General features: G+C 49.8%; 1 protein-coding gene and 2 long non-coding RNA genes across 4 annotated transcripts in view; 2 read left to right on the top strand and 1 right to left on the bottom strand.

Moving 5' to 3' along the window:
* Positions 1–27,246, bottom strand: part of LOC135174234 (gastrula zinc finger protein XlCGF26.1-like) — a 203,351-nt gene that overhangs the window by 67,876 nt on the left and 108,229 nt on the right. The gene's annotated exons all lie outside the window — the stretch shown is intronic.
* On the top strand, positions 9,015–9,988 carry LOC135174246 (uncharacterized). The gene is made up of 2 exons (XR_010301823.1): positions 9,015–9,545; positions 9,647–9,988. It is a non-coding gene; the product is annotated as an uncharacterized LOC135174246 (long non-coding RNA).
* LOC135174247 (uncharacterized) lies at positions 21,482–23,682 on the top strand. The gene is made up of 2 exons (XR_010301824.1): positions 21,482–21,834; positions 23,306–23,682. It is a non-coding gene; the product is annotated as an uncharacterized LOC135174247 (long non-coding RNA).

The following is a 27,246-nucleotide window of genomic DNA, read 5'->3' on the forward strand; positions in this document are numbered from 1 at the left end:
AGCCTGGGCTTCCCTTGTCAATCCAGTTGCTCCAAGTGTCCCTGCCACCTTTCCGGCTCTCTGGAATGCATCAAGGGCACTGCTGGGCCAGTGGAAATAGTGAGCAAAGCCCCAGGCTCACAGGAAGGCAGCAGAGCCTCTGTTTTGCCAGCAGAAAGCCTGACTGGGTAGCCCCAGTCTAACGGAATGGATAAAAGGCACTGCAAGACATCAGAATTGCTGTTGGAATCACAGGATCCACAGTAAAGCAGCAAGGCCAGAAAGCCCTTATGAATGCCTGGGCCTATGGGAAGGCAGCAAAGGGTTGAGTGGAAACCCACTCAGAATGCCAGTGGCTGCTGTAAGTCATCTCTGCTACTGGTGAAGCGATGAAAAACCTGTAGGAAGCTTCAGGCCTGCCGGAAGGAATCAGATCCAGGGCTGAGCTTGTGCCAAGCCCATCAGAACCCCTGGGCCTCATGGAATTGTGCAGGGCAAATTTCAAAAGTCCCTGCAAGTAGTCTGGCCCTGTCTGAGGGCCAAATGCCCACCAAAGCTGCTCTCTCTCTCCCCCTCCTCAACTGGACACAGGGAGAAATAGGACAGCAAAGCTGGTGGGTGGCCATAAGAGTGGGAGATGCTTTAGCAGTTGCCATTGTAGACAATACAGACTCAGCTTGGGGACAACCACTGGCATTTTTTGACGATTTCAAATCAAGCAGCATGGGGAGAAACCAAACCCACACTCGAAATGCATTGCCTGATCTCCCTTGCAGCTTTACTCTCTCATTCCTGACCATTTTGCCTCTTCACTTGAGCAGCAGATGGGACTGGGGGGTGGGGGTTATACTTGGTCCATGACATCTTCTCTCTGATTCTCCACCCAACATCTGGAGGGGTTTCCCCCCAACAGTAGAGGAATGGAGTGAGGCCTTCCTAAAGAATAATGGTGAGCATAGACCAAAGTGCCCAACTGCCCCTGACAGACATCACTGCCCAGCACTGTGCTGCTGAGCCCAGCTGGCTGCTGCTGCCCAGGCAATGGGCACTAAAGGCAGCTGCCAGTGTCCTCCTGTCCTGGGTATGCTCATGGCCCTAAACTGGGGCAGAAATGTAATTGGCTAAACCCAACGTGGGGCACATTTTTGAAACCATTTAAAAAAAATTAATTTTCTTTTGAGGAAGTGTTTGAAGGGAAGTTAAGAATGAGATCCCAGGCAGGGGGTCCAGTCTGCACTGGGAAAGCATTATCAGAGTGCACTGGGACCAAGCCCAGTTTTTACTGGGAGAGGCTGTGGGGTCTGCTTTTACTGGGAGGTGTCAAAGAGTTTATTATGATGCAGCAGGGGATCCTGTTAGCACTGGGAGGGAGCCCACTCTCTACTGGGAGTGGGGCACGGTGTCAAGTTAGTAGTGGTAGAGAGAAGAGACTGAACTGGGAGGGGTCAAAACAAAGCAGTTTAGATTGCCGTGTGGCTCTGGGCTGGTTGAGAGCTGAGCCTGACAGGCAGCAGAATCCCTACCCCAACACACAGCCCCTGGGCTGCAAGGAGCCTGCTCTGAAGGACAGCACTGACCGCTCCTGCCTGCACCCCAGGGCTTCACAGCTCTTCAGAATGGCCTGAGGAGAGCCTCTGGACAGGGAGCCCTCCTTACAGACCTCATCAGCTGTGGCTGTGCCAGCATTAGGAGATGCCTCCAGGAGCATTGCCCTGCAGCCAGACTGCCCATGTCAGTGACTGCAGTGACTTCTCCTCTAGTCAGCTTTCCCTCACCCTCCCAGTCCTGTGTACCTTGAAGATCTCTCTGCCTGCCTCAGTGCTGCTGTGCTGTGCAGATGAGCTGCTCTTCAGCAGAGCTGTCTTTCTGCATCACTGCATGCTTGGCAGCAGCTCCTTCCAGCCCAGGAGCCAGGCTCAGCTCATCAGCAGAGGAAGAGCCCCGGGTATTTTAATGATCCCTCTGGTGGCTTTGTGCCATGGAAATCTCAGAGACTGAGAGGAAACTGATGAAACCTCTTCAGAATTCAAATCAAATTTAGACTCTGAAGTTTCTTGTAGTTTTAGTGGGTCCCACTGAGGGACAGCGCTGGGAATGTGTCTCCAGACTCTGGTGGGAGCAGAGAACTGGAAGGCAGTGCTGACAGGTCAGGAAAAGCAGGTGAGGGTGGCTCTGATGATGAGCAAACCTGGATGCGTTTCATTAATCCAAAGGGCCTAGCCCCTGGCAAGGGAGATCCTGTCCCTCACTTCCGCAGGGCACTTCCTGGGGCAGTAGGATGTGGAGAGCAGCAATGCCAAGGGCAGGACTACGGCACAAGCCCTCCCAGGTTTCTGACTATGGACAAGCTGGCAATGAGGCCCCATGACTGGAAGAAGTTGTCTCCTCAGAGGCATCAGTGACACAGACAATAGCCACAGCCAAAGGCATGAAGAGCTTGCCTCTGGCAGGGGCTTTCAGCTCTTCCACATCCTTCTGATATCTCCACCTCAGGCTGTCCTATGGTGCTGCATCATCTGAGCCTCTTTCCCTGCAGGCTGTAGTCACCAGCCAGCTGCCCACCTTGCTGTCACCTTCTTTTGCAGGTATCTCCCCATCATTCTTGGGTGTTCCTTGAAAGAGCTTTGGGCTCCTGCCAGGTGACATCTTGTACGACAGTGCTGCCCTTGCAAGGATATTTCTTTCTCCTCATGTCCAGCCTGGACATTCCCAGCTACACTTTATGGCTTTATTTCTTTGTCCCGTTGCTCTTCTCTATGCAGAAAAGCTTCTTCATGGCTCAAACCACTCATCGAGCACTCTCAGGCTACTCCTCTACTGTCATCAGTTTCCACACTACAGAAGCCAGGGCTTTCAGCCTCTATCTAGTAGTTACATGCCAGGGGCCTCCAAGCCTCTGGTCAAGGGACAGTGGCTTTAAACTGAAAGATAGGAGATTAAGCCTGTGGGTTTCATAGCAAGGCTTGACAAGTCGAGCCCCAGCAATTGGTTATAATCAATGCAGGCATTTCCCAGAGGATTCCACAGAGTTTGACTCTCAGTCCCCAGCCTGAGATCTGTTGACTCAGTAGATGTCAGGAGAGAGGTTGCTGTAAGGAATTAAGGTTGTTTTCCTCATGTTTGCCTCAGCACTGTTTGTCCTGCAGTGTTCTCACAGCACTGTCCCAGGAAGCTTGCTGCTGATCTGCAAGGCCACAAGTTCTGTTCTTACAGTTCTCTGGGCCTTTTGTTTCAGATGGCCCTCAGAAATGACAGACACAGCAATGCAGAGCCTAAGAACACACAACTTGCTGTGGGACCAAGGCTGACAGACAGAACTTACCTGCAGGACAGGGTTGGTAGCAGCCAAACAGCTGTAACCACAGCCCCTGGATGAGGAACTGTGACCAGTATGGGTCTGGAAACAGTACAAAACCTCAAAAGTCACATGGAGCTCCCCCACTGGTTGGAACCCCCCCCCCCCCACTGCTCATGCCCTTCAGGAGCAATGAGACATCACCTGGCTCTGTGCTGGTACCTCTCTCTGCTTTTGCTGTCTCTTGTTTTTTTTCTTTTCCTTTTTCTCTGTATTTCTAACATTTTCCCTATAGGCAAAATCAAATCCAGGAGCTTTTCCCAACCCAAACCTCTTTACTTTCTTCTTGCTTTCATGTGGGGGATCCACAGAAGAGCCATTTTGTCCACAAAAGCAGAACAGTGTCACACTGCCTGCCCTCTGATGGCACACAGCTGGCTCTGTGATGTCACAGAACCCAGACTATGATGTCACACAATCAGATTGATGATGTATCAGAACTCGCTCTATGGTGTCACACAATGTGTTGTAGGATGTCCCAGAACCCACTCAATGATGTCACACACCCAGATCGATGATGCCACAAAATGACCTCTGAGATATCACACAGACTGCTCCTGGATTTTTGAGAGTAAATCTTACGAGGAGTGACTGAAGGAGCTGGGAATGATTAGTTTGGAGAAGAGGAGGCTGAGGGCAGACCTCATGGCTCTCTACAGCCATCTGAAAGGGTGTTGTGGAGAGGCTGCTGCTGGTGTCTTTGCACAGGTAACTAGTGAGAGAACCAGAGGGAATGGCCTCAAGCTGCACCAGGGCGGTCTTAGGAAATTTTTGTTCAGGGAAAGAGTGGTCAGACACTGGAATGTGCTGCCCAGGAAGGCAGTAGAGTCATCAACCCTGGATGTGTTTAAAGGTCATTTGGATGTGGTGCTTGGGGATACAGGTGAACCTTGTAGAGTAGATGTCAGAGAAGATACAGCTCCTGGTTTGCGCAGGCATGATCCCGAGGTCTCCTTCCCTCTCCTGGGGTGTGGGGTGGGGAAGCAGAGCACAGGGAGAAGACAAAAGGCCTGGAGACACCACTTTGAGGGTCCAAGGCTTGCCCAGACTTGTTCTTCCCAAAAAAGGGAAAGAGAGGGACCCGGGGGTACTGGTAGATAGTAGTCTGAAGATGAGCCATCAGTATAGGCTGGGTGTTAGGAGGAAGTTGTTGGCAGAGAGAGTGATTTCCCATTGGAATGGGCTGCCCAGGGAGGTGGTGGAGTCACCGTCCCTGGAGGTGTTCAAGAGAAGCCTGGATGAGGCACTTAGTGCCATGGTCTAGTTGACTGAATAGGGCTGGGTGCTAGGTTGGACTGGATGATCTTGGAGGTCTCTTCCAACCTAGTTGATTCTATGACTTCACCTAATGTGGTCAGGTTTGGCAAAGTGTCATTCTGATTGGTGAATCTCTGTGGCCAAAGAGGACATTACCTTTGGGCAAACAATAAATAGCTTTTTGCCACCTGCCTGTTTTTGCTTTTGCTTTGCTTTTGCCTGCCCTGCCACATTATGCTCTGCTTTGCCTGCAACAACTTTCAAGACACTGACAGAACTCCCTTCAAGTGTTTGAGTACTGTCTGATACTATTTTGTGAATAAATATTCAAAGCCACTTTGTATGAAGTTCTGTAACTAAAGTAAGAACCTGATTCAGGTTTAATGTTTGTATTTTCTAGTTGTTTCTTAAAATACTCTACTTTTGCCTGTTCCCTGTGTATACCAGGGAAAGGCTGTGGGTATTGTCTACCTAGATTGTGGAAAAACCTTTGACACTGTTCCCCACAGAATTCTCAGCATCAGAGTGGCTGCTGCTGGCTTGGACAGGCACAGCTCCACTGGATAAAGCACTGCTGGACAAAAGGGCTCAAAGGGTGGTGGTCAATGGAGCTAAACCCAGCTGGCAGCCAGCCACAGGTGGTGTCCCCCAGAGCTCAGTGTTGGGACAACTTCTGTTTATTGGATGGCCACCCCCTTGTCCTTCACTCATCATCACACAAACACAGCCCACAGCACCTGAAGAGCCTTGGCCCACACTTGAGGGCCTGCCTAGAGACTATGCTGAGGGCTTGGCCTTTCTGCTTCATAACCCAAAGCCAGGGTTGCGCCTGCCAGTGAAGGACAACACATAGACTCCACATAATTCAATGTGAGTCCCACAGGAGCCTTTTATTGTTTGTTCTGACTCCATTTATACAGTCTAGAGCAGGAGTCCTCAAACCTTTTAAACAGGGAGCCAGTTCACTGTCCCTCAGGCACTGTTGGGGGCCGGACTATAGTTTGGAAAAAAATGAACGAATTCTATGCACACTGCACATATTTTATTGGTAGTAGTGCAGAAAAAGCAGGAAAAAGAATGCAATATTTAAAATGAAGAACAGTTGTAATCAACAAAACCAAACAATGTTTCAATGTGAACTATGGGCCTGCTTTTGACTAATGAGATGGTCAATGTTAGGTTCCGTATCTGTCTCTGCTAGTCATAGCAAGTGATGCAAGTGTTCATCAGTTAGTCTGGATCTGATGGGAGATTGCAGATGTTTCATGTGGGAAAAAGTCTGCTCACAGACATAGATGCTGCCAAAGATGGCTGCAATTTTGAGTGCATGGTTCCTGAGATTATGATATGTCTCTGAGGGGAGAGATGCATAGAAATTAGTAAGGCTGCTTGATTTGAATGCATCTTTCAGCGAGTCACAAGTCTGAAGTTCGGCCAATTCCATTGGGTAAATTGGATCAGCAGTTTCAGTGTCAACAGAAGATGAGTTCTGGAAAAGCTGCATGTCCTGTTCATGGAGATGAAGCTCTTTAAATCTAATTTGAAACTCCTTTTGCAACATTTTTAGTACACCCATACATGTTTTGTGTGGGAATGCAACTGCTGTTTTTTTCTGCAGACAGGTTTTGAGTTGTGGGGAGATGGCAGAAGTTTTCCTCTTTTACTTGGTTAATGAGCAGGTCTAATTTGACTTGAAATGCATTCACATATGAATACATATCACAGATGAGCTTCCCCTTTCCTTCAAGTTGGACATTGAAATTGCTGAGTAGCTCTGTTACATCTCTCAGGAATGCAAGGTGCCATTTCCATTCTGCATCTTTGAGCTCTGGCACTTCTTTGTTTTTAGAAAACATAAAATCACAAACCTGTGGCAGTAAGTCATAAAATGGTTTCAAAACTCTCCCTGGACTCAGCCAACAGACTTCTGTGTGGTACAGAATATCTTCATAGGCAACATTTAGCTCAGGCAGAAATTCCTGAACCTGTCTGTGGTGTAGTGCATGAGCTCTAAGGAAGTTAACACAAGAAACCACAATTTTCATGACAGAGTCCAGCTTCAGTGATTTACAACACAGTGCTTGCTGGTGGATGGTGCAGTGTATGGCTATTGGATGTGAATGGTTGCGTTTGTCCATCTCTCTGTTAATGTGTGCAACCACTCCTTTCCTGGACCCCACCATGCTAGGAGCACCATCAGCTGTCACACTGAATAGTTTACCCCAGTCCAGCTGTTAAAATTGAGCCACCAAAAACTTCTATAAGCTTTAAAGAAGCAGCACTGGGCGCAGGCAGTTGAGCTCCACAGCTGCGCGCTGTACACAGGCGGCTGCAGGAGTTTTGTCTCCCACTCACATACACGTTCACAGAGCAGCTCAATGCATACTCAAACACTTCCCAAGCAGTTGCAGTTCTTCCTGGAACATGCCTGCTAATCCTCCTGGGGGTCTCTGGTGGCTGTGAGGCTGAAGTAATGAGTCTTCCTCAGGTGTCATTGTGACTCAGCTTCACAGTCCTGTGCTTCACAGTTTCTTATCCACCCTGCTTGTGGTGCTTTCTGTTATTGCCTGTCCCTAGCATTGCTCAGTGAGCTCTGGCACGCCCCTGTTTTGTTCACGCCCCCCACTGACAGGCTGCTATCTCTTCACAGCACTTTCTGTTATCGTAGGTTCCAACGTCTCCACCTAGTTAGCTCCGACATGCCCTGCTCTGCCATTCTCACAGGGACATGTTTTCCTTTTCTCATGTTTTTATGTTCTGCTTTGCCCTGTCTCGTATTGACACAGGTACTGTTTTTCACACAGCTCCAAATCGTTCATAGTTTGGCAAACCTTCCCATAGCTATCCTCTCCTGTAGTTGTTCCTTTGATGCTTTCCATTGTAGCTCCTCAGTGACTTCGAAAGACTCATTTGTCCCACAAATGAAAATCAGCAGCTGTGCAGAATCATGAACATCATTGCTTTCATCGAGTGCCGATGAGAAATAGGAGGAGGAGGGGGACCGGGCGGCGGCAGCGCAGTTTGCAGCCAAGAGGCGCCCCATGGAGGGGGCAGGTCAAGGATGAGTCACTGGTTCCAGCCCAGTCCCAGCTCCCAGTGGGTGCTTGGGGGCTGCAGAGGCCGGCACACGGATTAAGTAGCAGGAAGTGGCTGCTTGGTTTCCTTCCCAGCCCCCAGCCGGGGGGGGGGGGGGGATGTTCTGTAAATACCAGCAGGCCAGATAGAGGACCCTGGGGGGCCGTATCCAGCCCATGGGCCATAGCTTGAGGACCCCTGCTTTAGAGTATAGACCACACAGCTATGCATTAGCATAATCTAGGCAAGAACAACCCAGTCTTTTGCATACATCAGGCCTTGTTTTTCTCATTAACCAGGTATCCACTGTCTCTTCTCTCCTGTGGGAGGCATCCTGAAGCCATGGGAATCAAGGTCAAAATGCTCAGTCTACTTGATGTTATTTCTTCTCACATTGCATTCCCACATGCTCCCCTGCACTGTGCCTTTGTTGTGTCCTCCAGTGAGCTGTTCTGACGAGTCCCTGGGAGGCCTTGGCAGCAGCAACCCTCAGTGGGGCCAATTAATCCTTCAAGTTATTTTGTTGTTTTTTTTTTTTCCGGACTTCTTGAGAGGTTTCTTCAGTCTCCTGAAGTTCATGCAATGAGCCCCAAGTGCCCTCAGGAGCTGTTGCTTTCTCTGTAATTGCCTTCAAGCTGTCCACACACAGCTAACACAGCTCAGTTTTCATGTCAAAGGGAAAATATTATTTCTCAGGAAGAGAGGAGACAGCAGCACCCATCAAGTGATAATGATCCAGGCTGTCTCCTCAGGAGGTCTGGGCTAGGAGGAGAAGCTGTCCCTTGAGGTCTGACACTGTATTGACAACCTTGCTCCTCACCCTCCCAATCTCCTCATGCCTATCACTGCCCACCTGGGGCTTCCAGCACTGCTCCTTGCATCAAACTTCTGCACTACTCTCTGCAGCTGGAGCTCACAGCTCCATGGCACCAGCTCCCCCATGCACTCCTCACAGAAATGGCTGCACAGAGGCACAGAGGAATTGTTCCTCTTGGGAAGCAAAACAAAGCCTGAGAAAGCTCCACCAGCAATCCAACTGTGGTGGTTTGGGTGTTTCCTGCCCCCCCCCACTTTAGAAATACCTAGCTCGACTCAGCCAGCTCTGGGAATATAAATGAAGCTATTTACTTACAGCAGCACAATATACAAGCAAATATTTACAGTATATACAGTTATATACAGAAATATACAAGGTAAAAAGTAATACAGAAACACAACTCCCCTCCCAGAAACCTGGGTCCCCAGGAGGGGCTCTCAACCACCCCTGCACCTTCTCCCTGCCCCTCTCAACTTTACCCCAGTCCTAAGGAAGAAAAGAGGTTCAGCCAAGAGGTTAAGAAGCAAGGTTAGTGGCAGGTTAGGGAGCTGCAGCTGAGTCCAAAGCCAGCCAGAAAGTGAAGACAAAATGGCGAGAGCGTTATCTAATGTTTTCCCTTCTTGTTCCCATACCTCTCAGCAAGACTGTGAGGGAAGTTGACATCACAATTGTTTTCCTTTCACAGCCTATGATGTAGTTCTTCTCACCAAAACATTCTAGCTAGCTTCAAACTAGCACAACCCACCCCTGTCTACTTCACTCAGAGTATCGCTGAGAATTATCTGATCTAATCTAAACCAATATTTACACTAAAACAATATTTACAAGTTCAGTTCACACTTCATTGCGGCTATCTCAGATGTAGGTGATTCAAAAGCTCAGAACAGTTTGTCTCCTCACAGATGAGACAAGAACAGGGACTCCCAGGTGACGTTGGGTTCATGCTCATGTACTGTAAATTCTCTCATAGATTCTCTCAGTGTTGGACGCCGATGGTACCTAGAACAGAAAACTCCTAACAGCTTGTATTATACACTCTGAATTTAGACTCTGTCAGCTAAGGTAAGGTTTCTGTGCTACTTTGAAGCAAGCTGGAATGTTTTGTTAAAAGAACTAGGTAATGGGCAGTGAAAAGGTAAACATGGTTGTCTCTTCTCTCACAGTCACGCTGAGAACTCTGGGAAGAAGAAGTAAACATTCTCCATTTTGTCTTTCATTCTGCCTTTGTCTTCAGACCTGGTCGCATCTCCTTAACCCCACTGCCGCTAACCTTCCTTCTTGACCTCTTGGCTGCACCTCTATTCTTCCTGGGAACTGGGGTAAGGTTGAGAGGGGCCAGGGAAGGTGTTGGGGTGGTTTGAGAGCCCCTCCTGGGGACTCAGGTTTCTGGGAGGGGAGTTGTGCTTCTGTGTTGTTTATACTGTGTATATTTCTGTATATAACTGTATATATTGTAAATAGCTGCTTGTGTATTTGCTGCTTGTAAATAAATAGCTTCATTTATATTCCTGGAGCCCATCTGAGTTAGCTGAGGCAATTCCAAAAGTGTGGGGGGGCGGGTAAGAGCCCAAACCATCACACTCTGCCAACCATTCTTCTTCCAGTCCCTTGGCCAACCCTATAGAGCATTGGCTACCATCCATGAGTCGGTGTAGAGGTAAAGGACAGGACAATTTTCACGTTCAGCCACATCAAGAGCAAGCTGGACAGGTTTTACCTCAGTGAACTGACTGGATTCTCCTTCTCCATCTCTCGCTTCAGTGACTCTCCTGGTAGGACTCCAGACTGCTGACTTCCATCTTCGCTTGTTCCCATCAAGATGACAGGAATCATCTGTGAACAAAGCATAGTTCTTTTTCTGATCAGAGAGATCACCATAGGGAGGAGCTTCCTCAGCATGAGTTATTTTCTCCTCTGGAGGTTTGGTACAGTCTGTGCCTTCCGGCCAGTTGGTGATCACCTCCACCAGACCAGGTCGATCAAGATTCCCCATTCGTGCTCGTTGGGTTATCAAAGCCATCCATTTAGACCAGGTTACATCTGTGGCGTGATGCGGTGACAAACCTTTGACTTTGAACATCCAGTTTAGAACTGGCAGTCTATGAGCTAAAAGCAATTGTGACTCAGTTCCAATCACTTCAGCAGCTGCTTTCACCCCTTCATATGCTGCTAGTATCTCTTTCTCTGTTGAGGTGTAATTTGCCTCTGAACCTCTGTAGCCACGTCCCCAGAAACCAAGTGGATGACCACATGTCTCGTTTGGAGCTCTCTGCCAAAGGCTCCAGGTTGGACCATTGTCACTGGCAGCCATGTACAGAATGTTTTTAATGTCCGGACCACATTGCACAGGTCCCAAGCCCACTGCATGGACTACTTCTCGCTTGATCTGGTCAAAGGGTGTTTGTTGTTCAGGTCCCCACTCAAAACTGTTTCTCTTACTGTCATGGAAGGTAGCAGAACACTTTAGCAGGCTTCATTTCTGCTCAGAGTCGTGGCTCACATTAAGCCAGCAATCGCAAAAAACAAAACAATATTTCCAGGCCCCTGAGAAGATTCCTCCCTAGGAAGGGTAAAAGGTAAACATTGGTTCTGTTTTGATTTAGGGACCTTGGTTCTCATGCTCGCTGGACACCTGTTGGGGGCTGACCCCTGGGTGGTCCTGCAGGTTGTTTTGCCTTAGGAATTGTCCAATTGTATAGATTGATTATAACTTTCTACCAATCTGTAAGAATAACGTAAAAATCGCCTGAGCTGGCTGAGCACACCTCTTTTGAAGACTATAAAGGTACCTCGATACCCTCTTGCTATGAACCCTGCTGAAGGACACCCTGGCTGCACATGCATCGCTTGCAGCATTAAGAATTACAGCCTGCTCGGCACGAACCCGGCAACGCCCGATCCTCGAAGGCCAGGGCCTACCTCGGCCTGGTCCTGCAGAAGGCTCGGACAATGCCCTGAACTCAATAATACTTCAAACCCTGTTGAACTGCTTTGAACAGTGAGTAACCAACAAACTTTTACTTAAAGACTGAGCAACTTATCAAGACTCAAAAGAACTCTCTTGAAATCACAGACTCTCTTTAGTCATTTCTGCATTTTAATCTGCGGCTATATAAACTGCTGTATTGCCTTAATAAAATGCCCTGATGCATAGCAGCTACAGAGTCGACTGATCAGTACCCCGATCTCACCTCTCGCCAGCCTCCGGACCCCAACAAATGGCACCCAAATACACTAATTGGACTACCCTATCGCTACGTGACCAGCAGGCCTCTAGGCCGCAAACAACAAAGTCCTAGGCCCGACCCTCAGATTGCTGGGGCCCCGAGGAGGGGCTGAGACATCGCTTCACCTCCATGTGTAAGGAGCTGGCAGAAACGTAAGAGATTGGACGCTACTATACCCCCTGCTGGGGAAACTCGCTATTCTTCCTTTTATTTCTCTTCTCTTTTGCTTAACCCATTACTAACCACGGGGGCCAGTTCCTGCTGAGACGGACGTGCTATAGAGATAGGCGTTTATTGAAGATTAGAATCGCTTATAGAGAGAGGGATTGCTTCAATAACAGCAGCTGTGGCGATGGCCACGTGACCATATATATAGGCATTTTTAGGAGGCAGTAATCGCGCAGAGGCGGATCTCCCCCCGAGAAGCAGCTGCTGCCAGAAAGCAGCAAACCCCTCTTCCCCCCCCTCGCATAAAGAATCTTGCCGCTTAACGGAGCACCCCTCACCTCCCCCTTCACTCTCGGCGGAATGGCGACCGCGCATCACTGGGAACCGCTCTCGACCACCACCCGTAATGGCGGCTATCGTTAGCCACTCCCACCACCTCGTAAAGGTGACTGCCGAAAACCGCCCGGCTGCAGCAAGCTGCGAAAGTTTCTCGGCTTGTAAAAGTTTTTCGGGACTGCCGTGCAAAGCGGCTGCTTCCAGCCACCACTGCCATGTTGAATCTGCCAGCCGCTATGGCGCTTTCGTTCTGTGTTCTATCATCTGGATGGCAGCACCCCCCACACCGCGTCCCCGACAAAGAAAGAATGAAAAGCACAGAGAAAAGCAGAAATGGCAGGAGCGCCCATGCCAGAGAACTCAAAACCACCCACCTCCCCCCCCCGACCCCACCGATCGTATCCACAGGCACCAAAGAGACAGACGGACGAACAGAAAGACTCTGGGGAACCGGGCTTGAAGACCAGCTTGAGCAAGGAGTCATCTGGAAGTCCAAGCCACCCTTCGCCCCCACACTTCCCCCCCGCCCGGCAGCAGAATTCAGCAGACTCCCTTTCCCGTCCCGGCTTGGAAAGTTCGAAAATGGCGTCGGCTCCGTGGGTCATGGGACCCACCCCCCGCTCTCCCTCCTCCCCCCCACCTCCCCCCACCCTTGCCCGACGCGGTTTGACTCTTAAAGTGACAGACTCGTATTTTTGCATCTTGCTACCTATATGAGTATTGACGTCAATCTTAATGTTGTTTCTATCCTTTTGATTGTACTGTATCTTAGAGGTTAGGAGTTTACTGAATAGGATGTTAAATGATAACTAATTGTATCAGAATTTCTAGGAAGATCTTCTTTTCCCCTCTGTTCTGATTCTGACTTTGCTGTGGTACCACACTTCTTGAATTTTCTTGGCTTTTTCTCCTATTTCTCTTCATTTCCTAGGCCTTTAAGCTGCTAAAATAGTATAGTTAAGGCTAAGAGTTTATAATATGACAATTATGGTTTTGGTTTTTTTTGTCTGATATAGGGATATCATGGGATGTTCTCGTTTTGTTTTTTTTCTGGAATAAAAAAAAAGGGGGGGGGAAAGGGTGTAGAACAAGATCAATGCACTCAATATGTTTGTGTTTGTTTCTGTATTTGTTTGTGTTTGATCCCTTATCTTCACAGGCATTAAGATGGAGACCAGCTTGAGTATGATTAGCCTGTCCTTTCTTAAAAGTGAGCAGAAATCTTGCTCAGATGGCAGAGTTGTGGCAAGATCTTGAAAGGAGTACTGAAGTGATGGCTATGTGTGAGGGGTGGATGATAAGATTTGGATCATGGTTAATGAATTTGGGTATTTTCGTGAGTTTCAGTGATTGTGGTTTAATGGAATAGATTCAGTTTGGCTTCTTTTTGTGAAGGCCAAAGCCCACTTAAGTTGGCACAAGATGGCAAAGTGACTTTTGTCTCTTGCAAGGGCCCTGCAAGGGATAAAAGATACTGCCCTAAATTCTAAAAGCAAATGAAGAACTGTGGGAAGAAGCCTAATTAGAATAGCCTGAATGCAACATCTAGGGCATGTCTTTGTACTGTATTTAGAGGTTTGTAGTTCTAAAGCACAATGGACAGACGTAACTCATAGCTAAGGAGTGCAGTGAAAACATCAAGATTTCTGAGGATTGTGAAGTGAATCCTCAGACTGGGAGTCTGAGGAGAAATATTGGACAGCTGACTCATCTACAACATCGTCTGCCACACTGAGTCAACAAAGACGTGACAAATTTGCACTCTCCAGTGGCTGTGATGCTCCTCTGGACTTTTGGGTTTTTGAACATTTGACTTACTGTCACTTGCAGAAATAGCTTTTGGGAATGTTAGTTGAGCTTGGGTGGTCAGTTTGCCAGACTATTGCCACTAGCAAAAAGGTTCTTAACAGATGCATTCTCTTAACTTTAGCATTATGACCTACACTTGTATCATCCATACCTGTATCAAACACGGCCTATATAAGATCGGACATGGGTTGCTGAAAGAAAAGAAGGGGGTATTGTGGGAGAATTTCTCCCGCAGTGGAGCATGAGCTGTAAACATGATGGGAAATGTCCTTGGAGTCCAGCAGGCCCCAAGGAAGCTAAGCTGTTAGGCTGAGCAACCCACGCACACCTGTTAGGAGATGGAATTTGCCAGCCCCCGGGGCGGATACAGCTCCAGGGGGCTGACCCTGCCAGCCCCCTGAGGTGGGACCACGGGCTGTTTGATAAGGGTAACCTATCTGCACCCTGCACGTGGCTTGGGGCCAGTCGGTACTGTCCACTTGTATCAGCCCCAGGCTGGTTGTGCACATGTCCTCTGAGGGCTATATAAACCTCTGTATTGCCTTAATAAAATGCACTGATGCTTAGCAGCTACAGAGTCGACTCGTCAGTACCCCGATCTTACCTCACGCCAGCCTCCAAACCCCAACACAGATTCATCTGAAAGTTCAGGTCTAATGGACAATTTCAATTTACCATCCTCAGTCTCTACAGATGCTATTCCAAAAGCCTGTTTGTGACCCTTAGGATCTTTGAAACAACCTTGTCTCAAAAAGTCAATTCCCAGAAGGCAAGGCACATCAGGACCAGTTACAATAGTGTGTTTCTTCCACTCTTTACCAGTTAAACTGATCTCAGCCTGCAACTTAGTTAACTCTTGAGATCCACCAGTGATTCCAAAAATAGATATGGACTCTGTCCCTTTGCAGTTTGATGGCAACAAAGTACACTGAGCACCTGTGTCAACTAAAGCCCTGTATTTCCGAACTTTTGAACTGCCAGGCCACCTAATGAATACATTCCAATAGATTCGGTTCTCTCCACTATCCCTTTCCTCCTCCTGGCTGGAGGCAGGGCACCCCTAATACTGAACATGGCATGTAGGGTGTACGCAATGATTGGTGGTGTTGTGAGAGAAATTGCAATTGTTGGAATAATTGCAGTTGCTCTGGGGAGCTGAAGAAGTGACAGCTACTTTTCTGGCATTGCTGCCTCTGTTTCTGCCACTCTGCAGATCCCTGACTCTCTTTGAAAGAGCTGAAGTTAAGTTGACCATCCCACTTGTTCATGTTCTCACTGTATTGGTCACACAGAGTTATCCACAGTGAGGCACATGATTGCTGATGTCTGGGTGGAATTTGTCTCCTCCTGGGCTGGAATTGCCTTGCAGGAGGTGGGCTTCTGTTCCTGATGGCAGAAACATTCACTCATTCTGATGATGCAGGAATGGTATCCTTTACCAGATTGGAAATGGAAGTTTTGATTTCCTCCTTCAGTTCTTTCATGCTATCTTTGATGCCATCCTTAATGCTATTCTTAATGCCATTCTCAAAGCTATCTTTCATCCCCTTTATTTCTGTTGTCATAGTTTGTATGGCAGAGACTAGGCCAGAATGTGACAAGCTGTCCTCTATCTGCCTGAGCTGGTCAGTGAATTCACCAACAGTGGAAGATCTTCCATTATCACTCGTTGATAGAAATTTGCTGGCCAAGATGTTAGCATAGGACAAAGGAGCAATTTTAATAAGCTTCTTCATGAGGCCTGTTCCAAGAGGAGTGTCATCAGGCTCATGTGTGCCATGATCTCCATAAAGCACTTCCTTCACAGCAAACTCCTTCAGAAGCTTAATTCCCTGCTCAATGGTGTTTCACTTCTTGGCAGCCCATGGCAGATCATCTCTGGAAGGATATCTGGAAGGATAGCCACAGCCAATAGAAGGCGTGTCCAGAGGCTAACCTTACCAAGAGGACTTGCTAGGTATTTGTCCACTCTTATTGGTAAGCGGTCCTAGCTGCTTGGCAGACTTGTCTCCTACCTACAGGGCATTAGCACCAATGCTACGGCATCTCACTAGCTAGCTTAGGATTGGCTCACCTGATTCCCTTGAGTATTCCTTCCTAACTTCTCTGACCTCTCTGAGTGGATCGTTGGAGTCCTGGATGTCATCCTCCTCCTCTTCCTCCTGTTGATCTGATTGTCCCTGGCCTAGAAACAGAACCTTCCTCATAGCACTCTTAAACTCATTGGAACCATCCTCTTTCTTGGCACCCAACCTCACAGCTCTCTTCTCATCAGAGTACTGGGATCTCAGCATGTTTTGCCTGGTCCTAAAGACTAAATGCCTCCTCTTCCTCCTCTTGCTCACCAGAGGTCCCCTCTCTTACATCCTCCTTTGAATCACACTTTGTCAAAAGCTGTGTCTTGGCTTTTGCCTTAGCAGGTGCCAAAAAGGCCTGCACAGCAACAGACTTGTATGTGTCTGCTGCAGGGTTTGAATCACTGGGGGTCTGACCTGGGGTCTGTGAGTTCAGATCTGCCTTAGAGCTAACAGGATTCTGGTCTGCTGGCTGAGGATTCGAACTGGCTGAGCTGGTGTTATTAGTATTAGTGGGATTATTTGCCTGTGCTCCTGGGACACCTGCCAATCCTTGTTTGTTGTTGTCTTTGTTAGGAACATTGGCAGTTTTCCCAGAATCTGGAGAAGGAGGTATAATAGTAACTCCCTGTTGTGAAGAAGGTGGTGTTCCTTGTTGTCCCAATGAATTATCTGTGTTTTGGTTTGGTTGCTGCAAAAGTGTCCCTGAATTTAGCTGGGGAGAAGGTATTTGAGACATTTTCGCGTTTGCTTTCGACACAGAAATTTTTCTAGCTTTTGCAGGTATTGCATTTGAATTTTTCACACATAATGCCAGAATTAATATGAAAATTAAAACTATAAGAGCCAGGATAATACACACCAGACCTGCCACGGTTTGTTTTGAGTAAAAATCTTTGCAAGGGTCCGGCATCTCAGTTTGGGGGTAAATTACCCCCATGAGGGATGTAGTTAAAGCAGTATTTTGATTGGATGCAATATTATTGGCAAATACCCCTGTAATGTTACTGGTAAGATTTTCAGTGACATTACAGTATCACAGTATCACCAAGGTTGGAAGAGACCTCAGAGATCATCAAGTCCAACCCTTTACCACAGAGCTCAAGGCTAGACCATGGCACCAAGTGCCACGTCCAACCTTGCCTTGAACTGCCCCAGGGACGAAGACTCCACCACCTCCCCGGGCAGCCCATTCCAGTGTCCAATGACTCTCTCAGTGAAGAACTTTCTCCTCACCTCGAGCTGAAATTTCCCCTGGCGCAGCCTGAGGCTGTGTCCTCTCGTTCTGGTGCTGGCCACCTGAGAGAAGAGAGCAACCTCCTCCTGGCCACAACCACCCTTCAGGTAGTTGTAGACAGCAATAAGGTCACCCCTGAGCCTCCTCTTCTCCAAGCTAACCAATCCCAGCTCCCTCAGCCTCTCCTCGTAGGGCTTGTGCTCGAGGCCTCTCACCAGCCTCGTCACCCTTCTCTGGACACGCTCAAGCATCTCAGTGTCCTTCCTAAACTGGGGGGCCCAGAACTGAACGCAGTACTCGAGGTGTGGTCTAACCAGTGCAGAGTACAGGGGCAGAATGACCTCCCTGCTCCTGCTGACCACACCATTCCTGAGGCAGGCCAGGATGCCACTGGCTCTCTTGGCCACCTGGGCACACTGCTGGCTCATGTTCAGGCGGGTATCAGTCAGTACCCCCAGATCCCTCTCTGTCTGGCTGCTCTCCAGCCACTCCGACCCCAGCCCGTATCTCTGCATGGGGTTGTTGTGGCCAAAGTGCAGCACCCTGCACTTCGAGCTATTGAATGCTATCCCATTGGCCTCTGCCCATCTGTCCAGGCGGTCAAGGTCCCACTGCAGAGCCCTTCTGCCTTCCAACTCAGTCACATCTGCCCCCAGCTTAGTGTCACCTGCAAACTTGCTGATGACTGACTCGATGCCCTCATCCAGATCATCTATGAAGATGTTAAAGAGGATGGGGCCCAGCACTGATCCCTGAGGGACACCACTGGTGACTGGCCACCAGGTGGATGTGGCACCATTCACCACCACTCTCTGGGTCCGGCCCTCCAGCCAGTTCCTAACCCAGCACAGAGTGTTACCATCCAAGCCGCGGGCTGACAGCTTAGCCAGCAGTTTGCTGTGGGGGACAGTGTCAAAGGCCTTGCTGAAGTCCAGACAGACCACATCCACAGGCCTCCCCACATCCACCAAGCGGGTCACCTGATCATAGAAGGAGATCAGGTTAGAAAGGCAGGATCTGCCCTTCCTAAACCCATGCTGGCTGGACCTGAGCTCTTTGCCATCCCTCAGGTGCGCAGTTATTGCCCCCAAGAGAACCTGCTCCATCAGTTTCCCTGGCACTGAGGTCAGGCTGACAGGTCTGTAATTGCCAGGTTCCTCCATCCGGCCCTTCTTGTGGATGGGGACCACGTTGGCAGTTTCCAGTCTCCTGGGACCTCTCCGGTGAGCCAGGACTGCTGGAAAATGATGGAGAGTGGCTTGGCCAGCTCAGCTGCCAGCTCTCTCAGCACCCTGGGATGGATCCCATCTGGTCCCATGGACTTGTGGGTGTCCAGGTGGCTCAGCAGGTCCTGAACTAATTCTTCATGAATTTCCAGGGGAACACACCACTCCCCGACCCCATCCCCCAGTTCAAGAGGCCACTTGCCTCCTCCTCCTCCCTCCTTGCTGTTGAAAACTGAGGCGAAGAAGGCATTCAGGACCTCAGCCTTTGCTTCATCATCAGTTATAGTGTTCCCCTCCTGGTCCAGTAAGCAGTGGAGGCTCTTCTTGCTCTTCCTTTTAGCGTTGATAAATTTATAAAAGTGTTTTTTGTTAACTTTCACGGAAGTGGCCAGCCTAAGTTCTAGCTGAGCCTTAGCCTCTCTAATTTTTCTCCTACATAGTCTGGCTACCTCCTTAAACACATCAGGAGAAGCCTTCCCCTCCTTCCAAAGGCAATACACCCTCTTTTTCTCCCCCACTTCCTTCAGAAGCTCTTTGCTCATCCAGGCTGGTCGCCTTCCCTGCGGCTCATCTTTCGGCACGTGGGAACTGCCAGTTCCTGTGCCTTCAAGAGCTCCTGTTTAAAGTAGGTCCAACCATCCTGGACCCCTTTGTTCTCAAGGACTGCTGCCCAGGGGACATTGGAAATAAGTTCCTTGAGCAAATTGAAGTTTGCCCTCCTAAAGTCCAAGGTGTAGGTTTTGTTGTAGTGCCTCCCTACCTCCCTGTATATTGAAAACTCCACTAACTCGTGATCACTATACCACAGGCAGCCTCCCACTATCACATCTCCTACCAGCCCTTCTCTGTTGGAGAGCAGCAGGTCAAGCTGAGCTTGACCCCTAGTAGGCTCGCTTAACAGTTGGGTCATGAAGCTGTCCTCCATGCACTCTAGAAATCTCCTGGACTGCCTCCTCTCTGCTGAATTAAGTTCCCAGCAGATATCTGGCAGGTTAAAGTCACCCACAAGGACAAGATCAGAAGATCTTGAGACAGCCTCCAACTGTTTGTAAAATATCTCATCTGTTTCCTCATCCTGGTTCTGTGGTCTGTAACAGACTCCAACCAGGATGTCAGATTTATTAGTCCTCTCTCTGATTTTAACCCACAAGCTCTCAACCCCTTCATCCCTCATCTCAAGCTCAATTGCATGGAGTGACTCCCTAATATACAGAGCCACCCCTCCTCCTCTTCTCCCTTGCCTATCTCTCCTGAAGAGGTTATATCCCCCCAGTATAACAGCCCAGTCATGCCTGTCATCCCACCAAGTTTCTGAAATGGCAACTACATCATAGTCACCCTGGTGGACCAGGACTTGCAGTTCCTCCTGCTTGTTACCCAAGCTGTGTGCATTGGTGTAGATGCACTTCAGCAGGGCTCTCAATTCCTCAATTATCCTTAGTTTCCTTCCAACTCTCTCCTTCTCAGAGAGAGTAATTTCCTCACCCACCCCCTTCAGACCTAGTTTAAAGCCCACCTAATGAGCCCTGCCAACTCCAGTGCCAGGACTCTCCTGCCCTTCCTAGACAAGACATTAAAGCCATCATACCCGAGAATGAAATCACCCCAGGACCAGAAAATGATTGTGACTTTAGCTTTAGCCTTCGTATAAGCTACTTTAAGAAAGTAAGAAACAATTTGAGCTTTTATTCAATTGAATGCAAGAAAACAGAAACCAGACCACCTGAGATCCCCCACCAAATACAATAGCTGCTTTATTAGCTTCATTCTGATTCCCAGAGCTAATTAACAGTCACTCAAATGAATTTGCCCCACGTTGGGCACCAAATTAAATATATGTGGTGGTTTAGGTGTTCCCCGCCCCCCCACACTTTAGAAATACCTAGCTAGACTCAGCTGGACTCTGGGAATATAAATGAAGCTATTTATTTACAGCAGCACAATATACAAGCAGATATTTACAGTATTATCATGGAGAGTAGCAGAAGCCCTTAGCAGGCCTCCCTGTTGTGAAAGTTATAGTGTCTCACATTAATGCCAAGAGCATCGCAAAACCAAAACAGTCCTTCAGTCCCATGAGAAAGTCTCTCCCTAGTCAAGATAAAAGGTAAACAATGGCCGCTGTTTGGGTTAGGGGGAATGGCAGTTCTCATGCCCGCTCGACACCTGGTGTGGGCTGAGCTTTTGGTGGTCTTAGAAATTGTTTTGGTAAAAATTCTCCAATTGTATGGATTGATTATAACTTTGTGCCAATCTGTAAGAATAACGTAAAATAGCCTGGACTGGTGGGTTACACCTCTTTGAACATTATAAAAATGGTGTGCACCCTGGATCGGGGTACCTGCTCGCTCGCTCGCTAGCCTGCCTGCCTGCCTGCCTCGTTCCTGCCCCGGTGACCTCTCGCTCCTGATCGGCCCTGCCGGACGAAGGGGCCGCAGAGGCCCTAAAGCCCGCTTAGGCCCGATCCTGACGAACAAAGGGACACCGCCCAAAACTTCGAACTTTGCTGAATTGAACTGTGGAACAGTGAGTAAATCAAAGAAAAGACTCTTCTACCTAAAGACTGAATAACTTTAAAGGCTCAAAAGAACTCTAAAGAAATCACAGACTCTCTTTCATTTGCTATTTTCTGAAATGTTATTCTACAACCTCAGATCAAAAGAACTCACGTGGGGAATTTAGTTCGGGAGGGGGATCTCCGTGTTTGAGCAATAAATCACGTGAACTATACAAGTGAGCCTTCGCGTATTTTCCCCACAACCTCCCAAACTACCTTCCGTGACAAGTATATACAGTTATAGACAGAAATATACAAGGTAAAAACAATGCAGAAACACAACTCCCCTCCCAGAAACCTGAGTCCCCAGGAAGGGCTCTCAACCACCCCTGCACCTTCCCCCTGCCCCTCTCAACCTTACGCCAGTCCTAAGGAAGAAAAGAGGTGCAGCCAAGAGGTTAAGAAGCAAGGTTAGTGGCAGTGAGGTTAGGGAGCTGCAGCTGAGTCCGAAGCCAGCCAGAAAGTGAAGACAAAATGGCGAAAGTGTTCTCTAATGTTTTCCCTTCTTGTTCCCATACCTCTCAGCGAGACTGTGAGGGAAGTTGACATCACAATTGTTTTCCTTTTCACAGCTAATTATCTACTTTTTCTCACCAAAATATTCTAGCCTGCTTCAAACTAGCACACCAACCCCTCTGGAACCATCTGCTCATCAAAAGATGTCTCTCAGCAGGTTTCCTCTCGACAAGGCATGATCTGAGCAGCCAATGCTTTAGGTAGGTAGATACAACAGAGAGAAACACAATGCCAGAGCTGGCTTGGGAGACAGGGAGGGTATTGAAAGCCAGGTCAGCTTTTGCTCCCTGGAGCTGAAAGCAGCAGCATAGGTGAGAGAAATCTGAACGAACAAAGAATGAGGAGAGGAGAAAAGTGGAGAATGATAGAAATGGCCTTTGGCTGGACAGTGTGCATCTGAAAGATGAGTTTAGAGATGGTCACTGTGTCCTGGAGAGGTGACAGGCATGGAAGATTATAGACTTTGGTTACATGTCCTAACTAGCACAAATGCACTGTGCTGGCAGGAGGTGACAAACTCCCGAGCCATAGGAGAGCAGTGCAATGTTGGGAAAGTGAGGGCCCAGCACACCCAGGAGACCCCTCAGTGCTCTGGGTCTGTTTTTCCCAATCTGTTCCTGCCTTACCCTGGGGTGGTTCATGGCTGTTGTGGTAGGCCTGGTAGGCCCAAAATAGGCTTATACATGTCCTGCCTTGCCTAGGCATGTTTTTTTGCTCCACCAGAGAGGCAATCATGGGAAACAGACACAAAAGAACCTGGTGCCACTGAGTCTGCCCAGAGTCCTGTGGTGTAAGGTACACACACTTAGCTTGTGCCTGCCTAGTGCAAGGCCTGTGCTTTTACCAAATTAGGGAAAAGCAAGCCTGTGGCTTTGCCTAATATGGTATGGTTTGGCTAACTGCCATCCTGATTGGCTGTGCTGTGTCCAAAGGGCAGTTAATCTTGGCCCCCATTGATAAAAGGAGATAGGCAGGTGACCAACCTGCTTTTGCTTCCCTGATTTGCTTCCCTGCTCTTTGCCTGCTCTCTCTGCTGTGCCCAGCCCTGCTGTTATTGCATGCTGCCTTATTGCTTGCCTGGTAAACTCCACTGCCATGAGTTACCAGGAGCAGACCCTGGATGCCTGCATGTGATCAGCCTGTGTGGCCAGCTGACTGTCATGGAAGAAAGTAGAGCCCTTTTGCAGAGTCTTCATTTATACAGAAAATTGTGGCTCAGAGGCCTTCTATCGAAAAAGTCAAAACAATATTTTCTATCTGCTTGCACTGACGTAGCTGCAATACCAGCAGATATACAGAAGAGCAAAAGACATAAACATGGTTATGTTTTGAAGTAAAGGCCTTGGGGTTTTCAGACATTGTGGGTACATTACGCACATTCGTTGGGGGTTGTCCCCTGGGTGGTCCTGTAAGATGTTTATGGTAAAATTATCCAATTGTGTAAGTTGATTATAACTTTATACCAATCTGTAAAATTAACGTAAAAATCATCTGAGTTGGTTGAGCACACCCCTTTTGAACATTATAAAATACTGTACTTGCTTTAATTGAACATCTCTCTACACCTCTACACCTTTACATCCTCTCACCTTCTACTCACTCCTAACCCTGCATCTCAATCTTAACCCTGCTCTCCTTCTGAATGATACCATGCCTGCACAAACATTGCAGCGATAAAAGCTACAAGCCAGCATGGCAAGAAATAGGACAGCGCCTGACCCCCGTCAGCTTCGCAAGCCGGCACCCGACTCAATCAGACCCACGGAAGCTTAAACATCGCACCACAATTCATAAATGCTTTAAAACTCCTCAGAACTGCATTTGGACAGTGAGTAAATGATAAACTTTTTATTTAAAGACTGAATAATTTCTCAAGAGTCAGAACTTTCTTAAAATCATGGACTCTCTTTATTTAGCCATTCTGCCTTTTTTTTTTTTTTTTTTAATTCTCAACCATGAACAAAGAACTCACGAGGGATAACTATAAACAAGTTTGGGAAGGGGATTTTTAGTATCGTTAGTAATAAATCGCTTTAAACCTTTATAAATCGGCCTCGCATGTTACTTCCCGAACTTCCCTAAACTCAGTACCACCACACTGACATTGTGCTGAGACTGCACCACATCTGCCTCTGCCCCTGAAGGTCCTGCTTAGAATTCCTGGACATATACACAGATGGTCCAGAAGAAGCCAGGAGAACAAGGTCAGAGATTGTCTGCGTCCTGTCCCCAGAAGCAGGGAAGATTCAAGCCTCCACGTCCAACAAGACAGAGTCCCCTGAAAGCATCTGGGCACTGTCTGGACTGTGGCTAGCTCCTGAGAGGGTAATAATAATAATCTGTGAGTAAATGCCCCATGCCTCTTTGTAATTCTCTCCTGCCTTCTGCCGTAGAGCAGAAGGAGCTTGAGCCCAGCTACTGGGCAAGCGGCACATTGACCACAAGCAGCATTTGACCATGGAACTCTCTTGCAGTTCAATTAATGTTGATACATTTTGCTGGTTGTATTAGATGTAGATATGATCCAGAGAATGTTTCCATGACCGTGTAAGAACCAAAACATTATCAAAATTAGTGGTGGGGGGTGGCAGAGCTCTGAATAGCAAAATTAATAAACAACATTAATTTTGGAAAATATCATCTCCCACCAATTAATTTCCCCTCCACAACAATGGCCCAGGAAAAGGGCAAGGGGTGATGGCAGACTCATAGAATCAACCAGGTTGGAAGAGACCTCCAAGCTCATCCAGTCCAACCTAGCACTCAGCCCTACCCAATCAACAAGACCATGGCACTAAGTGTCTCATCCAGGCTTTTCTTGAACACCTCCCAGGACAGCGACTCCACCACCTCCCTGGGCAGCCCATTCCAATGCCAATCACTCTCTCTGTGAAGACCTTCAAAACACTTCTTCTCCTGTGCTTCAGAAACAGCATTTCCATTGGCTCTGCTCTGGGCTGGGTGGGAGATCACTCTCTGAGTCCCTCAGCCCTGATCAAAAGCTCTCACAGGAGAGCTTCCACCGAGTCACCCCTGGCTAATACAATTATTCCTCCTACCTATGATGCATTCATGCCCTGTCCCTGCCCCTGCCTCCTCCCCTGGCCTTGCCCCCACGCCTGCCCCCATCCCACACTTGTACCAAGACAGCTCTGCCCTGGCTCACACTGCCCCTCCCAGCACGCCCCACGCAACTCCGGGGCCAGGCAGCTAACTGACCCCGGGTCTCAGCACGCCCCAGGGTCCACCCAGACCCTGCCCCGCTCTGCTCCCATTGCCCTCAGCACTCCCTGGCCCCCTCAGCTGCCTCCCACCCCGCCACAGCTCACGATCCGCAGCTGTCACTCGCCCACCAGGACCTCTGGCACTGCTCCTACATTCTGCAGCCGCTGCCGGCAAAGACAGCAGCCGCGGGTGGCAGTGGCAGTGCTTTGTTGTGCCTCGGTAGAGCAGGAGGGGGAGGAGACGCTGAGCTCTCCTTGGCTGTGATTGGCTGTCGCTGTTCAGGTGTGGGCGGGACTTCCTTTCCGTATCGGGCTCCACTTCCGCTCCCCGTACACGTGGCTGCAGCAGTGGCAGAGCAGAGATCTCCATCACAGCCTCTGCACTCGCCCAGGCCAGCAGGAGCCTGCCTCGGCCTCCCACTCTGCATCCCCTTTGTCTGCCAGGTGGGGTGAGGGAAGCTGTGGGGCTCAGGGGGGGATCCTGAGGGGGAGATCAGAATCCTCGGGGGCTGAGAGTCGTGTGCTGGAGTTGGGGATGGGTCTGTGGGGCCTGTCGGGGTGCACTGGGTGGGTGGAGGTTTGTGCGGTGGGAGTGGGTGGGTGTGGGGGAGCCTCTGTGCAGCTGCTGTGTAGGTGAGGGGCGTGAGGGTTGGAGTGGGCAGCGCTGGGGCTGTGAGAGGGCTGTGTGTGGGTGTGGGGGAGGTGTGTGTGAGTGTGGGGAGCTGTGTGGGCCGTGGGGAGCTGTGGGGGTGTGTGGTACTGGGGTCGGTGTGGGGAGCTGTGTCCTTGGGGGGGGTGTGTGGGGGCCGGCAGAGGTGTGCAGGGGGTGTGTGTGCGGTGCTGTGGGAGGGCTGAGTGCGGCTGTGTTGCCACGAGTGGGGCCGGGCAGGGGTGGGTGTTTTCAGGGGGTTCCTTGTGCCGCTTTGCTGCTCGCTGGCCCTGCTCGGGGAAGCTGCAGGCCCCCTGTGGCCGCTGCTGTGTGAGCAAGCGGAGCCCATTGGTGCCCTGCAGGGGCTGCCCTGGCGCTGTGTGCCTGGCCCTGGCCCCTCTGCTGGCCTGTTGCCCTCAAAGGAGTCTCCAGTTTCCTTTAGTTGGCATCTCAAAATTCTCCCCAGGGACCCCACACTGATTCCCTTGGATCCCCAAATGCCCCCAGGGCTTCTGGGGTAGTCTCTTGGTTGTTTTTGTGTGAGGGGTGGCCATGGGGTGTGGAGCTCTGGCTCCAGCAGTCCCTGCAGGCTCTTCTCAGGCTGCATTTGCCCAGAGCTAGTCCTGAGGGGGCTAATGTAGGGGTTGGGGTCAGCACCCCAGGTGCTGGCAGGTGCAGAAGCTGCCTGCTGCCAGCCTGGCAGGGCTGCAGAGGCCAAGGCACAGCTGGGCACAGGCTAGGCCCCAGCAGGACAGGGCAGGCTGTGGCTGGCAGGGACAGAGCTCTGCAGGCTGCATGAGCAGCAGCAGCAGGCCCCAGGCTGGCTCCAGGGGCTTTGTGTGTGCCAAGTGGAGCTGAAGCTGCTGAGAGCAGGCAGGAGAAGGCTTAAGAGACACAAGTGAGCACCTCCTGCTGCTTCAGCCCCCGGGGCTGCAGGGGCTTGCTGGGCAGGGGTGCCCACACTTGGCAGGTGGCTGCCTCTACCTGTCCTCTGGTGTGGGGCTCTGCCCTGCTCTCTGCAGGTGTCTCTGTGTCCCAGCTGGGTTCTGGCTTTGTCCCTGCCCTCAGCAAGCCCAAGCCCTGTGCCCAGTGTGCCCAGCTTGCCCTCAGCACCCCAGTGAGGTTTTGGTTCCTTTGGAGTGCCAGGGGGTACCTGAGGGTGCCAGGGAGGCACCTGGTGGTCCTAGGCTGCTGCTGTGGTTTTCCTGGGGGCATTTTGGGCTGGGCCTTGGCTCCTCCTGCTTGTGCCAGGGTCCAGCGTGGGCTGCCTGAGGTGGCACAGAGGGTCAGGGGAGGCTGTTTGGGGGTTCAGAGCTTTAACCCCCCCCCCAGTGCCAGTGCCAGTGCCTGTAGCTGGCAGTGCTGGACCAGCAGGCAGGGGTGCTCCTGCCTCAGCCCCTGGGCCTGGCCCCACAGTGCCTGTTCCTCGTGCTGGGCCTTCTGCAGAGCTGGGCAGAGAGGTTCAGGAGGTGCCAGAACCCCCCAGAGCCACAGCCCCCCCAGAACACCCTCCCTGCCCCCCCAGGCTGTGTTTGCTGCCAGCTTCTGCCTCAGCTTCTCCTCTTGGCCTGGAGGCTTTTGCTGTCCTGGCTGCAAGGGGAGGCTCCACCCCAGCCCCTGATGCAGCTGCTGTTGGCTGTGGGCACAGCTGGGGACAGCTCTGGGGCCGAGTGGTCCTGTCCTGCCCTGCCCATCCCTGCCTATCCCTGCCCATCCCTGCCCAGTGTACCCGGCTCAGC

Source organism: Pogoniulus pusillus, unplaced genomic scaffold (genome assembly GCF_015220805.1).
Source record: "Pogoniulus pusillus isolate bPogPus1 unplaced genomic scaffold, bPogPus1.pri scaffold_50_arrow_ctg1A, whole genome shotgun sequence".
In the NCBI taxonomy this organism is placed as follows: domain Eukaryota; kingdom Metazoa; phylum Chordata; class Aves; order Piciformes; family Lybiidae; genus Pogoniulus; species Pogoniulus pusillus.